This window comes from Podarcis bocagei (assembly GCF_964188305.1).
Source record: "Podarcis bocagei genome assembly, chromosome: 8".
NCBI lineage: Eukaryota > Metazoa > Chordata > Lepidosauria > Squamata > Lacertidae > Podarcis > Podarcis bocagei.
In genome coordinates, this window is record NC_138133.1 from 30,192,977 (window position 1) to 30,210,800 (window position 17,824).

Here is a 17,824-nt window from a genome sequence, read left to right on the forward strand (position 1 = left end):
CAAAGCTTGTTATATAATGCCACACTATGTGGACAACAAGAACAAGCTATTTTTATTTTGTTTACCGTATGGTATGCAATAGGGACTCTTCCAAAATAATATTTCTCCCCTGTGATTCTGAATCCATGGTACAATTGGAGGGGAGCAGAAGACCACAACTTGACATGTTATGCAAAATACTGCTTTGCACAATTATCTGTTTATGCACTCGCTTACACATGCAATTGTGCAGATCCATCCCTTGAGTTTGTGCATCCTCTTATCTTTCAATATGGATAGAAAATATTTCACAATACAGGTAATTAAATATTAAGTGGTTCCTGTTATATATTTTATGCAGCTAAGAGTTAGTTACATATGTTTGAATATAGACAGTTACTTTGCTGACATTTTAGGCAGTCCTGTTTCAGTTTCTGATGAAACACTTAACAGCAAATTCAGATTTCCTCTGTGAATGTGGATTTGTTTGTCTGGCTGGTGAGGACAGCCTAGTTTTATTGCTCTCAGGAACAGGGGTTATGAATGAGGAAGAGATAATTGAGAGAGAGAGAGAGAGAGGCTGTATTGCTAGAGTTATTTTGAGCAACTAAGAAGCGTACATTTTCATACGAGGCTGTCATTTTTACCTTTCCTTAAAAAAAATTGCAGGTCAGTTTGGTGAAATGGCTTTACTCTCATCACTTGTGTAACGCAGGACAAAAAACTGATAGATTTTCTACAGCTTGCTCTGTGTGTGTGTGTGTGTGCGCGCGCTCGCGCGAGTGATCATGTAGAGACATGTCAATGGTGTAGGTTTTCAGTGCACTCACTCTAGCCCTGATCAGTCATGTAATTAGATCGGGCTGCCATGGTAACAGACAGTATTCATCGTCCATTCAGGTGCAATTTTTTTCTAGTGACTGGGATACCTCAAATGGTGCCTTTACTGCAGGGATGAGCAACTTGTTAAGCTGTGTGTTTTGTGTGCTGCAGCTTTTTTTTTTTGCATTTGATTTACATAATTTGCATGTGATTTGACATGGAAGGTGTCAGTTGCTGCTGCACGTAACAGCACTTCTGTCATATCAGTAGCAGTTTGTACTTTGAGTCAGAAGTTGCAGTTCTTAAGCTTTTCTGTAGATGGTTAGTAATTATTTGAGGTGTTTGCTAACACTTTTTAGTAGTGAACATAACATCAGAGAGAGAAATGGTCTTGTTGCTCCACCTCCTGCCCTGTAAAATTCTGGGTGGTGGGGGCCTTTTTCTCTATCAACTTTGGGAGGTGTATGGGGCAGCTAGTTCCCTTTGCAGCTGTAATAGGTTAGCTAAAGGGCCTGTTTATGATAGATAGCATGCCCTATTACCTTTTAAAAACGTGGAGAAGCTTCTTTATCTCTCCAACCACAGTTGCTGTCTGTGTGTGAAGTTTGGTATTTTCAAAGTAAGAAACCCTCTGTGACATCTTCTGTTTAGTGGGCCATCCAAGAGTTCTTGGAATGACAACTAAAAATGTGTGACAATTGTTTATTTGAAAACAGCAAGAACAGGATTTTCTTTAAAATGTGAGATTAAATTGCTAATAAATTGTGCCCATAAAACCCTCTTTACATATTTAGGATTTGAACTAGATCTTTTAGGGACTAAAGGAATCTGGCCCTCACGCTGAAATTGATTTCCTACATGCTTTTGAGACATATGTTGATCATATGTGTAACATATGTTGACCATATGTTTCTTGTATGAATGGTTGTACCTTGTGTGAATCTGTAAAAAGCTATGCACCTTTGCATCACAACTATGTCTAAACTGTTCAAAGCATCCAAATACTGCAGGAACGTAAGGAGTTCCAGTCCTAAAAAACAAAAAATGTGCAGAAGTATGAACTTGCTGTTTCCTGGAATGAGTTTTCTGGCCATGCTGTTATATGACTGACTTTTACATCCCAGTTTCTGAAATTTTCACCAAGTTTGACAATAATGCATAGTCTTTAAAGTAATTAATTGTCTTTGATAACATGCTTCTAGTCTGTGTTTTTAATCCCCGAAAACGTAAGGAAGTTAATCCTGAATCATGTCGGTTCATTTCCCCACAAATAGATTTTGGTTAGATAGACAATGAAATTTGCATAAAGATAACATGGGTGTGTGGTGTTAAGTGAGCCAGGAAATATCTGTGCTTCTTAAAGCTGCTTCAGAATTTATATTGAAACATTTCTGTTGCAGTCTGGTGCTTTTGGTTGAGTGTTGAACTATTTTAAAGGCAAGAGTTGCATGTAAAGCTTGGGAAGTATTTAGAAGCTGAAGAGACTGGGGTTTTTTTTAGTTTGCAAGTTTGCAACTCAGAATGACAGAACTTAATAAATTAAGGTTAGTGCTAAATGCACTGGCACGAATGGGACTTCATTTTGTTATGGGATATTTCCAGTATCCTCTTGAGAAAAAGTTTAGAGAAAATAAAACCAACTTGAACTCCAAATTATTTTATTGTTAGTGCTTAGGTAATTGGTCAGTAGTTTTTTGTTTAAAATTTAGTTTCACTGTTTTAATCATAACATTAAATGGAGGAAACAGCAAAGGCCTTTTACTGTCAATGCATTTAAAATGTAAAATAAAAATACTTCAATATTTAAAATGGTTTATATTTTCACATTACCATTTCCAGGATATATTTAACAGACAAATTTTACCACACTCAAAAGTTGAATTACTGTGTCATCAAACAAAAAGTTCAGAGATAAAATGGAAAGAAAATCAAAACAAAACATTCACGTAATTTAAACCATTAATAGTTCTGAGATTGGAAATATTTGTAATGTGGTACCTTCCCCCCCAGTATTTTAGATCATGTACTACAAATATGTTCATAGTCTCTGATGGAGTGCAGCTGAACTGGCAGGTTTCACTTTGTCTGCCAAGCCTCATCTGATTGGCTTTTGGGAGCAGTTTCTCACACTGAGAAGGCCCAAATCTTTCATGCAGCCAGCCAGCCTGCATGTAGGAAAGCTGCGTGTAGTTTCCAGTCTGCACCACCTTCTCTTCAATTTTTGTTTTGGGCCAGTGTGTCCGAGCCACTAGACCGAAAGCAGAAGGCGGACAAGAATGTAGTATGGAAAGTGAAACAGCCGTATAGAATTAATGGCACAGAATGTGAGTCTCTGTATTGCATAATGGGAGTATTGGTACATCTTGTTGTATGCTGATTTGTTTATAATGCGAGGCTTTATGTGCTTCCAGGAATGCTTTAGATGTGTGATTGAGATGTCTGGAAAGCCAATTGCATGTTTCCCCCCTGGAGCTCATTATGGAAACATTAACCAAAAGGGCTTTTATTTTAAAGGATATTATGTAAAACCGCTCCCCAACTTATTTTTTAAATCACATCAAATGTATTTTACAGTAGAACAAGCTATCTTGTGAAATGCGACACATGATCTAGTTCTTTGCTTGTTGACAGCCAGAGGCAATACTTACTTTGGTGTCGGTGGGAGCAAGAGCAGACCTCACTTTTCCTTTCCTTTGCTGCCATAATAGTGAATGTTGGCTGAAATATTTACTAGCTTCGAAGCATAATTCGGTAAGAGGCTCTGTCTGTGGGACATGTTGAGCATTTTCTTGAGTTCTTCACTGGCCTTATGAGCTGTTGAGTGATTAAGTGTTTAAATGCAATTTGTGCATTTAGTTCAAATAACAGGGAGACTACTATACTGTGCCCACTTACCTTGGAGCAATCATCAATGACTAGGGCCGTCTTCTAAGTAGATCAGTATAGGATTTTGCTGTAGGCTGGGCCTCTTATTGGGAACAAATGTGAATTGTATAGAAACTCCACCACCATACTGTGACAGAGATAAGCTGGGAATACTTTATTATCCCCAAAGGGAGATTTACTGTGATATTTAAATTGTAAACAACAACAACGCCAAACCCTTTCCAGTTACAGCTTTTGGCCTGCTTTTATCTATGTGTCAAAATACACAGTATCAACATTACGTTGATATGTCTGGAATATGACATGGAAAAATGCCATTCTAATTTCATATTTTGTTTTGTTTAAGATAATAAACTTTTACATGTGAAACCACAATGTTATTTCATTAAATAACAAAATGTGTATACTGTACTTTACTGATTGATTGTAATAAAACCTCTAAGCAGGTTGCAAGAAATATTAAAATTATAAAAAACGGTTTAAAAACAAGTGTTTAAAACATTTTTAATACATGTAGACTTTTTCATGGGAGTTTGTAAAACTCACAGATTTTTTACTCATTCTCCCCAAGTATCAATTTAGATACTATCTAATGTGAGTATCTTTTAAAATTGACATTGGTGGCATTAATTCCACTTTTTTTTTTTTTTACAAAGAAAACGGTCATAGTGATTTAATGATCCATTGGATCTTTTCCAATGTAATTCCACCAAGAAACAGCAATTATCAGCACATTTCTTTTGTCCAGAATTTATTTAAATGGGGCTTCCACAGGCAAACATTTTGTAGAAGGTTCCATATGAAATTCATCCAAATTAAGCAGAGAAATGAGGGGTGTAAGGCAGAGATGAGGAACCTGTGGCTTTCCAGAACTTACTGAACATAAATCCAGTCATTCCCGACTACTGGCCATGCTGGCTTCGGCTGATGGAAATCGAAAGGCCACAGTCATCCCATCTTGTGTGTAAGATATGGAGGTGTGTATGGGTTGATAGACCCACAATTTCAATAACAAAAAGTTTAGCTCTTCCTTTTGCTGTCCAGGGAAACATGAGTGGTGTGTGTCTAGCAAAATAGTGTGGTAGAAAAAAGAACATACCTGCTTCCTGTTCTGATAATGAATGCAATTTATTTCATATAATTTTCTGAAATATAATTTATTTCATGCAGTTTTCTGATAATTGCATGAAAGAGGACCTTGCCATACACTCTCCTGCCTGTGAGTTGAGATCCGCCATCACCAATAAAAATCCAGTTGTCCAGAACTTGGTGTAGGCCAGAGAATTCTTGGTGGTGGCATCCCAGCCATCTGATGGTTTTTTCTCCTTTGTCAGACCTCTGATGAACAGCAGTGGTCTATATTTTAGAATGTAGATGGACAAAACGACTTGTATACTTAATTCTAAATAAGGGGTTGTACAGTTGTGAAAATGTTGTTGGATTGTTTTGCATGATTTGATCCCTTGTAACCCTCCCTAAGGGGGTTTCAGCTGAAAGCTTGTGCATCCCAACAGAGAAGTAAACCTTTTAATGTATAATGACATTTTATAACTTAATAATTGCTCTCCTATTGGGTGTGTTAATTATATTTTGAGATAAGGTGGTGTATGGTTTATTTTAAAAATAATATTAATATGTATAGAGAACTTAAAAATATATATGGTATACACTACAAATAATCTGCCACTTGTTTGTGACTTGTTTTCTGACACTTTTTTTGTTTTAAGGGGGTGGCTCCTACATTCCTTGTTCTGTAAGATGAGACACTGCCCCATCCTAGTCCTTTAGCTGGTATTGTGCTGTAACTGCAGTAGCATCATGCAGCTGGTACAAGTCCTCTTGGGCTGCTTGTCATTTTTGATCCATGACTGGATGCTAACAGATACTAGGCAGGTAGAAATAGGTCAGTGCAGCTGACTCTGTGATGGCCAAAATGCCTTAAAGAGAATGTGTAGGTGAATTGTCCCTGCATTTGTATCTGCTGTGCCCTCTCTGCCTAATTCTGCACTCTCCACAGGTTTGCATGCCAATTTTGTGGCATCTGACAATATAGGCTGTTCCTATGCCATGCCAATACAATTCATCACCATGTGTTGACATATCTGAGCGTTTTGTATATCCAAAATGCTTAGTTTCTGGTAATAGTTCATTGGACAGGGGCTTTCACGTGCCATGGGTCAGCCTGCTCCAAAGTAGATAACCAGTGCTGCATTTGAAACATTGCGAAAACTTTGTGAATGCTCGTGTATAGCTTCTGTGGCACTTTACTGCATTCTTTTAGTAGACATGCAGCTGACTGTCGTCTGCTCTCCCACTGGGTTACATTCTGACTTGCAGGACATTCATTGTTTTGTACTGCACCATATCATCAAGGCTTTATAGCTAGAAAGAGAGAGCTGTGTTAAAATGTAATTAAAATCAGGCTAAATAAAATAAAATGTGCAAAAAAGAGAACTTGTAATGCTTCTAAAAACAGGAGTGATGTAAAAGTTAGGAAATGAAAAATGAATCTAGAGTTCTGCGTATGATTCATTTTTATTTTCATTTGGCTTTAGGAGTCTTAAATCGTAAGGTTTTGTGGAATCTGGCTTTCAAGCAAATTTCTGCAACTCTTTGTTAGAAAACTTAGGTATTTGCTCTCTAAGGTTGGTGTCTGAAAAGTTTTACTGAATCCAGTATCCTTTCCAAGAGACAGAAAGCTGTTTTCCAAAAATATGTTCGGATTCCTTTTTGAACAAACGTCTAGGTCCCATTTTTAAGCAACAAAAAACCCTGTCAGTTCAATTTCCAGAGGGCAAGTTGCAGTGTTAGCCTCTTGCAGCAAATATAGCAGAATCTTGTGGCACTTTAAGACTGTTATATTTACAGTGGCATACATTTTCTGCAGCACATTTCATCAGGTAAACGTTATTCTACACAGTCAAAAACAGGCTTCAGATTTTTGCTAGAAGTGTCCTTGTACTTTATTCACGAGTGGGTGAATTAACAGTTGTTTTTTCCCTCCCTTCTCTTCAGTTTTTGGATCAACAGCCACAACAACAATCTAAGCTCTGAGTTTCTTCAGCCTCCTTGATAACAGATCCAACACCACAGTATATATCTTCAACTTTGAAAGGTGCTATGTAAATAAGGTGAGAATTAAAAATCTTAAATATCTTATGTTAATATGCTACACATATCTTATAGATAACCTTATACTGAGGTGGACATATATAAAAAGTTAACTATCTCCTATTCATATGATATTTTTTACTACTCGGTCCTGGGAGTTGCACACAAACTGTAGCATCTGAAATCTTTAATATTTCCTCCCACTTTCTGATTCTTCCAAGCAAAATTCACCCTTTATGATTTTTTTGTTGCCGTTGATTTCTGTTATAAGTAGTAGTGTCATTTGTTCTGATGGGGGGGGGGGGAGGAAATTTCTTTTAAAATGTATAAACTTAACGGTTTAATTTCATGTTTTAACTTGCTTGTTAGTTCATCTCCTGGAGGTTGAGTTTACAATCACCCTCTGTACTAGTGGTGACCTTAAAATTAGACTAGAAACCTGATCAACCACAAATACTGAATATTAATGAAAAAATAGCAGCATTTTGACCTGTATCAGGTGAAGCATAAATAACAAAACTCTTGTTTGCATTTTACTGGCTTTTAAGTTGTATGAATACCACACCCTCAGAATGATTCCAGCTTCCTATTTTTGTCTTCTAATGACTTTGATTTAAGAATATAATTTTATGTTTTTGGTTTATAATATCACAATATCAGTTACTGTTGACTGAAGTACCTCTCTTCCACAGCCATTACTGTTTTAATATGGTTTAACTAACATAAGCAAAATTCAAAAATTAGAATGGTGCGAAGCAATTCAAAGTGGTGAAGTGCGAAGAACTTGTATAAACCCATGACTATAGTAGTCTTCTTGTGAAAATCTGATAAAGCTATCATTGGAAGAGCTTTTTAAAATATGCAGAATGTCTTACTGAATTACACAGTGCATAATTTGCATTTTATTGTGGCTGTGAGCTGGGGTGTTGCTCTTTAAAGGAGAGTCATTTCAACAACCAGCTGCATGTAAAGACATGCACTTTACGGTCCACGGTATGTAGCTGGAATGGAGGAGGTGTATTTAAATCATGCCACTTAGGAGCATTACTCTTTCTGAATGATTAATGCCAGACAAAACACTTTGATACTTTCACGTTAATACACTTGGTTGTTTTAGGAAGGAAAATTGCACAATGAATAACAGATCATCAGGTGGGGTAAGCTGTGCTGTAGTAGTGTTAATGTTTATTCGGAGCCAGCAGCAGTGTGTTTTTGACATAAACTGCGCTTGCCAGTTGCTATCACTGCTGTGCTCCTGGGGGTGGCTGGGATACCCCTGTATTGCACACTGCAGCTAGGGCAATGCTGCTCTTGTGTGGATACCTATAGCAGTGTGCACAGGAGGGCAGTCTTATTGGTTCAGGTTCCCATAGGCCTCCATAAAAACTCAGTGTGAATTTTCGCACATCCCCTCCCAACTCCCCAATCAGTTGACAGTGCCAGCTGGGATTTTACAGTTTGCACTACTACACTGCTTGCTGCAGCTTGGAGCACTACATATTTGTGTTCAATTGTTGTAGCAGTGTTTTCGTTTGTTATGATGTCTGGCGTAGAGAAGCCTCATATTTAATATAAATTCCCCCCCCTTCCTAATATTAATCAAGCTTAAGTGACTTGTGAAAGCCTGCAGTTCATTGTTTGAAATGTATTACAACATTAGCATTTCCATTTCCTGCATCTTAAACCAATATTGTAAACATTAAGAGAACATTTTGCAGGGATAGTTGAATATTGTGGGCAAACCCATCAGTGGTAATGGTGGCTTTTCTAAGGAGAAGGTGGGTGGACTTGGAATTGCTTATCTAGGCACATTCATGTTTGTTTGTTAATTCTTTTACATAAGCCTGACAAGAATATAGTATTGCCCTGTACCATTCTGGGTAGTCTATAATAATTCTTGCAAAGTTTGCAAAGCTCTGATCTAGTCAGATGAAAAGTGCACAGAGCATGATTAAATTTTTTTTTTTTAAATGGAATAATGAAGATTGTCCAATTTAGTTCTACTCCGAGTAGATCCATTGACATTAATAGGCATGTAAATTAATACAGTGGTACCTCAGGTTACATGCACTTCAGGTTACATACGCTTCAGGTTACAGACTCCGCTAACCCAGAAATATTACCTCGGGTTAAGAACTTTGCTTCAGGATGAGAACAGAAATCGTGCTACGGCGGCAGCGGGAGGCCCCATTAGCTAAAGTGGTGCTTCAGGTTAAGAACAGTTTCAGGTTAAGAACGGACCTCCAGAAAGAATTAAGTACTTAACCTGAGGTACCACTGTAATGTAGACCCAATGAAATAAATCATGTAAATATTAATTTCATTGGGTTTACTCTGCATAGAATGTACAGTGGTACTTAATTCCATTCTGGAGGTCCGTTCTTAAACTGAAACTGTTCTTAACCTGAAGCATTACTTTAGCTAATGGGGCCTCCTGCTGCTGCCGCGCCGCCGGAACCCGATTTCTGTTCTTATCCTGAAGCAAAGTCTTAAGACCTGAAGCACTATTTCTGGGTTAGCGGAGTGTGTAGCCTGAAGCGTATGTAACCTGAGGTACCACTGTAGTTGGAGAGTACCCTGAGAGGAAACTTTGCTGAAATGGGACTGTGTACGTTTATGCTGAACAGACAGTAGGCACTGACAGCTTCAGCGCTGAAGCTCACCTGTCTAAGGGCAATTGATCCAGAAACCTCTTCTTTCTCACCCTCACCCCTGCCTGCTCCCTTCATTAACTGAGTGGTGTGGTGAGTACTGAACATCTTGAATTCTTTTCATGCATGAAGGGCCTGAATGGCTATATTAAGTACTTTTTGGAGTTGATTTTCTTAAGCTCAAATTCTATAGTCATTATTTACTCCGTTGTGCGTTTATGAACTAACATCTGAGTTCACAAGATCCACTACAGGTGTACCTCACTCCCAGTTTGAGGGATTGATGTAGTCTCCACAACAACTTTTTCTGGTCCCTTCATGACCCCACTGATTTTAATTTGCTGGCAATTTAAAAAAAAATCTAGACAGTGCCAGGGAGGGCGGAGCCTAATGTTGTGATGGGGATGCTAAACACCCCCACCCTGGTCATGATCTGTCTGCTTGTGTGTGTGCAAGTTTGTGAGAGTGCAGGGTGTAGGGTGGCCACACCCAGTTTCGCCAAACTCAGCATTGGTATTTGACTCTCAGAGGGTTGGCCATGGGACAATGGGGTCATTTGGGACAAACAATTGTAGCCACCTCCTGCTCTACTGACTATTGTAGAACACTTGATCTGCAGTGAAGGAACTTGTGCTTTTATTTATTTTAAGTCAAGTAGATCAGTAACTGACTGCTCCCTGGGCTGCTGTATAAAGGTATAGGTATATGTTTTTCCCAATGTTGTGTAAGATTTGTGAAACCTGGACTGGAAAAATCACAGCCGATGTTATAGTTCCAAGAGTACACATGACTTCTCATTTAGAACCACTATAACGTAGTCATTAGGAGTGAGGAGACCTAGGTTCGCATCCCTACTTGACTGTGGGCTAGTCACTTGGGTGGCTGTGAGGATAAGCAGGAGAGGAAAGAATATTGGATGGTGCTTTGAGCTTGGAGGAAAGTTGATGTAGTTGATGATGATAATTTAGGCAAATGGCTTAGTGCTTTGCTTTACACATGTTGTTCAAAGAAGATTCTGTGTGAGATACTGGGCATTTTGGCAACGTGTAATGCCTAACAAATTATATTGTATAATTTAGTTGACTTGGTTTTGTAGCTGTTGCTTTCTTTTTGTAAATATTTACCAATGCAGCTTGTTTTCATGGAGTTGTTAAATGTGTCTATGGTGAGTTAGAGAATATATATTTAAAATAGTGATTTTTTATTTTTATTTTTGCAATTGTGGGGAAGATATCAGTGCCCCCTGCTGTCTGTTGGAGAGCAGCATTTGTTGTCCTTAGCAGCAATGTTTTGTTAATGTATTTTACTTTCAATGTACAATATAGGAACCTGAAGGGGGAAGGAGGAAAACAATTTTGATTTTTTTTTAAAAAAGACCTGAAAGTATCAGAAGAATCAAATTCAAATTTGACTTCTGTGTAAATAGATAGTAATTAGAGGTGTGTGTTTTTTAATGAGTTTCCTGCTGAATTATAAGAATAAATAAAGTACAGTGGTACCTCGGGTTAAGTACTTAATTCGTTCTGGAGGTCCGTTCTTAACCTGAAACTGTTCTTAACTTGAAGTACCACTTTAGCTAATGGGGCCTCCTGCTGCCGCTGTGCCACCGGAGCACGATTTCTGTTCTCATCCTTAAGCAAAGTTCTTAACCCGAGGTACTATTTCTAGGCTCAGTTATGGCATAGAGATAAACCCCCTAACCCTTGTTATTGTTGTTGTTGCAGTAATGAAATGTTATATTTAGTATTTCAGCAAATTAATATAACTGCCCAGCAAGAAATATTACCTAGACAGCTTACAGGCAAACAAAACAATGCTAAAAAAATTAAAATATATCACAATTAAAATCAGCAGAAAACAATGAAAGCAAAAAAGCTGGCATATTAGCTGAAGTTAATAAAAGGTGCTTTTGGCCACAGATCCTCCTTGAGTTTCTAATGACAGTGCTGGATCCAAAAGCCCTCCTCCCCTGCGAATCTGTGAACTGGAATATTTAGGAGAAGTGTAACTCCTTTCAGAACCGGTTGAATGCTGTTCTCTTAGAACCACCCATCAGCAGTACCACAGTCTTGTCTGGATTGATTCTCAGTTTGTTCATTTTTGTTTTTAAATAACTTTTTATTGGGTTTTATAGACAAGGATCCTAAGAATAATAAATGATACAAACATAGGCGCCACTCTGCAAAGAACAATGGGGAGGCCGGCAGCATGTGCCTTCAACCCCTGATGTGACTGAAAGCCACTGAGCGGTCCAAAAGAACCAACACATTCACACTTTGCCTGTCTCTCTCAAGGCAAAGATCATCCCACTGAGCAATCCAAGGCAGTTTCTATCCCAAGCCTGGGCCTGTGATTTGAAATTATTTCAGATAATATGCTTAATCCAGGAGTGACTGGAATTTACCAGCCACTCATAAAGTGGATAGGCCCTTGATAACTTCAGATTCTTCATAAGGTCCGTATGAATGATCCAGTGACCTGATTATGTGAATTATATTCTGCCGTGCCCATAAATGTCTGCTGTGGAGGTCATATTAATGCCCCCCTGGATTCAAATTCTGGGAATGTATCCATGATAGAAACAGAGCTAGAAATATCAAGAATTTAGATGTAGTGGTTTCTGTTGTGGGCAGAGTGGACCTAGGGGAAATTCTGCATGGTAACACACTGTGTTGGATTAGTTCATACAACTGAATCTAAAGCTTATTCTCAACATGCCTCTTGTAGTTAAAAATGGTGCACATCTAATCATAAACAGTATTTTATTTTCTGATTAGGAGGCTCTAGTTCTCACATGTGGCTAAGGAGAAGCCCCTCCTCTTAGAAGTGGAGTGTCCTCTGCTTCAGAGAAATAATTACTTCTCAATTCCCATTTGATAATTCCCTCTTTATTTTCTGATGAGTTACTTAATAGTGACGGGATTGTTGAGCAGACTGCCTTTAATCTGAGCTTCAGAAGCTTCTGAATGGATCTGGGGATATCATGCTATGTGTTTTTATGCTGTTTAGTCATGCCATGTGAATACTGAAACTGGTGGAAGGCAAGTAAACAGTTGATAACAGTGAATAATGCTATTAATGAGTGCCCCGTCTCTTAAATCAAAGCTGGCACTATGGATTTTGTTATCTGTTTTGCCTGTGTGTTAAGTAGGTGCCATGTAAAATTCAGTACGTAAGGATGTGAGGGCGATCTGGCTGTGACATCTGTCACCCCATTGATCTCCAGAGTTGATTCTGCTAAAAGCAGTCACAATGCTTGTACATTTTAGAAATAAAAATGGTGCAATAATTGTAGTGTTGCACCCATCTGTGTGCACATTCCCATCTCTCTTGTTTCTCTGCCCTTGAATAGTTGGAAAACTGGGATGTTTTGCAACATTTTGGTTGCTTTGTGTTAGATCATTATAAAATATTACTTACTTCAGCATTTTGTAGTTTTCAGCAGTGCTTTATCCTTTGGTCCTTACATTTCTCTCCTCATTCCTGACAGTTATGGCCAGTCAGATTCATTTCTGCTTGAGGAGTGAATCATGGTTTTCAGGGTCTCTTATTGCACACAAGCAGAGCAGAGAGCATGAGTTCAGCATTTTTATGACTATTTGCCAAGACAGTTAAAAAATAATAATCTGGTATGTTTTTGCAGTGCTTTCCTGTGAAAAAAAGTACAGATGTGGTGATTGGCTAAAAAAAGAAAGATGAGTTTTTACATTTTTCTTCATCAGAAATAGTTTGACTACTCAATACAGACAAGAAGCATATTCTGTGAGTTGGCTTATACCGCATTGCATCATTTGACAGATCAGAAGTGTACAGCACAGATGGAAACTGATATTTTTTCTGAATTCTTAAGACTAACCTAGTGATCTTGGTTGTTTTTAAGCAACCACCAACCTGGATGCATGAAACAACTTGGTGTAACCATGCTCACGGAAGCATTTATGGTGGGTAAGGGAGAAGTGCCATCAACACAAACATTATTTCTGGTGGGGGCTTTTTTATTGGCACAAGTGCTGAATGGGTAGCTTGTGGCTGTGCTGCTTAGTTGTGCATGCACTCCTGGCAGGAGTTAAAAAATGAAACACAGGCAGACAGCGATGGATATGAGGCCTTTGCGATTCAAGAGCTTGTGCAAAAATGTTAACCAGATGTAGTTTACAGAAACATAATGGCTGTGCACAATAAATTTTGTGCTTTTGATAACTAAAATATTCCCCAGTATCAAAGTAAGTAGCGAGCCTTTAGTCTTTCCGAACATACAGAGCTCTGGAGTTTCTAGAACAGGGCAAGCAACTTTCTTTTGTGTGTCTCCAACTCTCTTGTGGGGTAAGCTATACTGTGCATCTTTGGTGTGTTTCAGAAAAGTGCAGGATAAGTAAATTAAAATGATTGGCTTGTATTACGTTTCCCTCCAGATAGCACTCTGTATATTAAGTTGAAGTCACGAATATGTTTTTAATAACAGAAATAGACATAGAAAAAGCATTTTTCTTATATTAAACAGACCCAGACAATATACTCCCTTGTCAAAAATACAGCTTGTGTGGAATGTTATTTAGGAGAAAAGGAATGGGAGAGATGCAAACCAAGTGACACTTCACCAACATCTATAACAGCCAGGCATACTGGAAAGTGCTTAGAGCTTTTTAAAATAGCTTTTGCTTGCACGAGTATTCTAACAAGTAGTTTTGCATTGCATATGTTGTACCTACCAGAGCCTTATGCTCCTTATTTTTCTGAATGTGTTTTGTATATCTTTTTTTTTAAAAAAAAATACTCTCATAGGCAGAAGTTAAATGCAGAAGCTAGATGAATTACTGCAGGTTCACACTGGTGAGTTATAAGGAACCATGCTTGTAAAGTGAGGTGGGGTTGCTGGAATGGCAAACCTCCACTTAAGCCAAGATCTCTGCTGGGAGTCAGGGCTGTGCTGGTTTGTAGGCAAAACAAATTAACCTGAAGAAGTGTGCATGCACACGAAAGCTCATACCAAGAACTAACTTAGTTGGTCTTTAAGGTGCTACTGGAAGAAATTTTTTTATTTTGACTATGGCAGACCAACACGGCTACCTATCTACTAAATTAACCGCTGTTATGCTTGGTGACTTGAAAATAATTTATTCTCTGATAATGATGAGTATCTTTTCTTCTCTCTGGGCCACTAATATGGAGGATATTTCTGTTTAACTTGGCAAAACTATTCGAAGAAGGGATTGGGTGAAACATAAGGTCGTATCTTATTATCCTGTCCTCCCCTTTTCCACACTAGCTATCTAATTGCTAATAACTTACTTTCCCTTGCTGATACGGACACTGTATACAGACATATGATGAACAAAATCTGCTTTTTTCAGGGTCATTACTTTCGTAGTGTGGTGCAAGTGTGCGCACATATACATGGCCTCATCTGTGGCCCTGGGTTAACTGAAGGATTTGTAAAGTTGCCAGCATTTCTGCAGAACTGTAACTGCTTGCTTTCCTTAATAGCAATAAAGGAGTTCCAAGTCTGCATTTCATACGATTCGTCTTTCATTCCAGGAACCTTGCCACTCCCACTTTACTCATGGGAAAAGCTTTTTATATTTGCACGTACACATTCCTCTGAAACTTGCTGGGATTTTTAAAATGTTGCATATCCTTCCAGACTTTTTCTTTTCTTTCTGTTCCAGTTTTCTTTTTGTTCCACTTCTGTGGCTGCAAAGTACAGTGTGTCTTTTACAGTATGGGTGTTTTTTTAAACAACAGCAACAACAACATGCATTCTGTCTCAGTGCTACATCAGCGAGTCATGCGTTTAATCCAATAGCAATTTGGAAGTTCGAAACCTAATTGGTTAGAACTTAGCCGGTGGATGGGAAGCAACTCATGGTGGCCAAGTGTTCTGAGCAGTGGCTCTTATTCCAGAAGCAGCAACAATAGGCTCTCCTATGAAAAAACATGGACCATGAATAGTACATCTATAGTATGGATGTTGAAAGAGGCAGAGGCAGCAGTAGTTTGTGGTACTCCCTGTGTAACAGGGGTGGAGAACTGGATCCAGCCTATGGCCCAGGTCCTTATCTCCCCCACATACCCTCATGGCCAACTTTGTCAAGTGGACTTAGTATTATGATGCCAGGTGATGGAACATGAGATGATTCACACTTGTTATTCAAAGTGCAAAGTTATTCATGAGTGCTTAAAGCAGCCCCCTTTGAAGACCTGCTACCAGAGCCAATCATCTGATTGGTTCTAGGAATGCATCTTCAGAGAGGTTCCCTGGGACCACTGACCAGCTGATTGACAGCCCTTTTGAAGGGGGGAAATGTTCCTAAAACCAGAGCATTTTCTTCTCAGAGTAAGCAGGTTGCATTTAACGTACTCCATCCAGTTGAATACAAATTTCTTTCTCCAGCCCCCTTTGCTGCACTAGAGAACCTTGAAAACTCTCCAATGTTGCCATTCCCAGCTGATTGTTGGTATTTTGGCTGTTCTGGGCTCTCTTCACACCCTGACAACCAGCTGCTTGTGGGGAGAGGAGTGGAACCAGGCAGCAGAAAAATCTGGAAGCTGCAGGTATCCTAGTTGCTTCTCTCTGATGTTTTCCAGACTGAGGGTGTATAGGCATTAGAGCTATGTGACAGACAGAGGCGTAGGATTGGTTCTCCTGGATCATGTGACTGCCAAACTCAGAGGGGTTATTCTGGTAAGTGGTGCTTTCTCTGATGTGAAATCTCTTCTCTTGGTCCAGCTGCCACTTTTCCCTGCCCCACTTCTGACATCATTTATGGCATCAGGGGTAGGGCAGATGAGTCTGGCTTTGCCAAAACGGTCCGATAATTAGGCCCATGGACCAGAGGTTTTCTCCATCGCTGCTGACAGGGAGGGCATTGGACCTTAGTGTAGTCATTGCCAGGCCTTAGGGCAATCACTGGCTCTTAGCTTAACCTACCTCACTGGGTGGTTGTTAGGCTTAACATCAGAAGGGGGAGCCAAGCATGCACATCACCTTGAACTTCTTGGAGGAAATGTGGAATATTAATGCCAAAATCAAAAACAGAAAAATGGGTTGCTATTTTAACATGTGCAGTTGGGCTACAGTTAGCACCAAGGACATGAAGCATCTGAGCACTTGCTGAATTACATCCCAGTGGCTAAATAATAGGCTTCAGATAACTGAAGCAGAGAATGTATGCATGGGATGGGGGAGTCCATAACTCACATGTTGCACAGTGGAGGAACATGGCAGAATACAGTGAGGCTCGACAGTTCAGGGAATTCAACAGAAAGCAGAAAGACCTGGAAGCAGCAAGAACCAGCCTTGTGATTTCCAAACTCAGGCTTGTTGCTTTTTCTGGTTGGTGGCATTTTTGCCTGGTCTGAAATGCTCTATAGTGTCCTAATGGTTCATGGTATAGGACAATGCTGGATTGCATCTTCTTGCCTGTTTAGCCTTCACTTTTCCATTAAAACCAAAATGCACAAAAACAGAGGAGTTAACAAAAATGCTTTTTCAGGGAAATTATTAATTGATTTCAGTAAGACTTGTTTGCAAATTCTGCATTTAAAAGCCCAGGATAACGTGATGCAGAAGCTGGCATCTTTGTGCTAAAGCTGAGCAACTTCAGTTCAACCACTGGCAGCTTGCAGTAAGGTCACTCTTGTGTGGCCTTAGTTTCCCTTCAGTAAAATGGAAAATAGTTTTCTAGTTCTCAGGGTCATGGCGAGGGTAAGAAGGGAAGAAATGATGTAAAGAGTTTTGCACTTGTAAATTGCACCTGTCAAAATAGCAAGGATTTCTCATACATTTAAAAAGCCATTCTCAAAATTGGTTGCCGCAATTACTACAAGATAGAAATTACTGGAGGAAAAGATCATTTCCCAGTTTGTTTGCATTCTGCATTTGATAGTACTTTGTTTTGGTTTCACTTATTGCCTGTATTATACGTTTTCTCTGGGGAGGAAGAAATAAGACCTTGGCCCAGCCAATGGGTGTAATGCTGGAAAATACTTAAGGTTTTTAAAAAACATTATTAGTTACCATATCACTAGAGTCTCTCTTAAAGCCAGTGTCCTTTTAATCAGCAAACAGGCTTTATTGCGTCTTCAAAATAATGAAAAATTGAGCAAAGTTTTTGAAGATGGGCATCTGGCAAAAGCGTCTGTATTTCCATCTGCGAGTGGTTAGCAAAGTGTTTATGATATTTAAATAGCACAAGCCTTTTCTCACTTTTGTATTTTATTCTGGTGACCTGTTTCCTTGACAAATGGTCTTTTTCAGTAGTTTTGTCCCAGGTATTATGAAAATGTTTGGAAGATGTTTGTTACATAATTGAGAGCTGGAAGAGACATTAACTCCCTGACAGAAGCAAGAATACTCCCCAAAGCCTGTACCCTTG

The 17,824-nt window shown here is 39.0% G+C and overlaps 1 protein-coding gene across 23 annotated transcripts in view; it reads left to right on the forward strand.

Annotated features, from left to right (window-relative positions):
• The window catches only part of ATXN1 (ataxin 1), a 208,495-nt gene that overhangs the window by 11,882 nt on the left and 178,789 nt on the right, over window positions 1–17,824 (forward strand). For 21 of the 23 annotated variants that reach the window (XM_081206296.1, XM_081206298.1, XM_081206295.1 and 18 more), the window contains one exon: window positions 6,703–6,818. The gene's annotated coding sequence lies outside the window, so the exon portion shown is untranslated. Of the gene's footprint in view, window positions 1–629; window positions 649–2,992; window positions 3,126–6,702; window positions 6,819–17,824 lie in introns of those variants that run through there. The other 2 variants (XM_081206281.1, XM_081206282.1) reach the window with 2 other exon arrangements.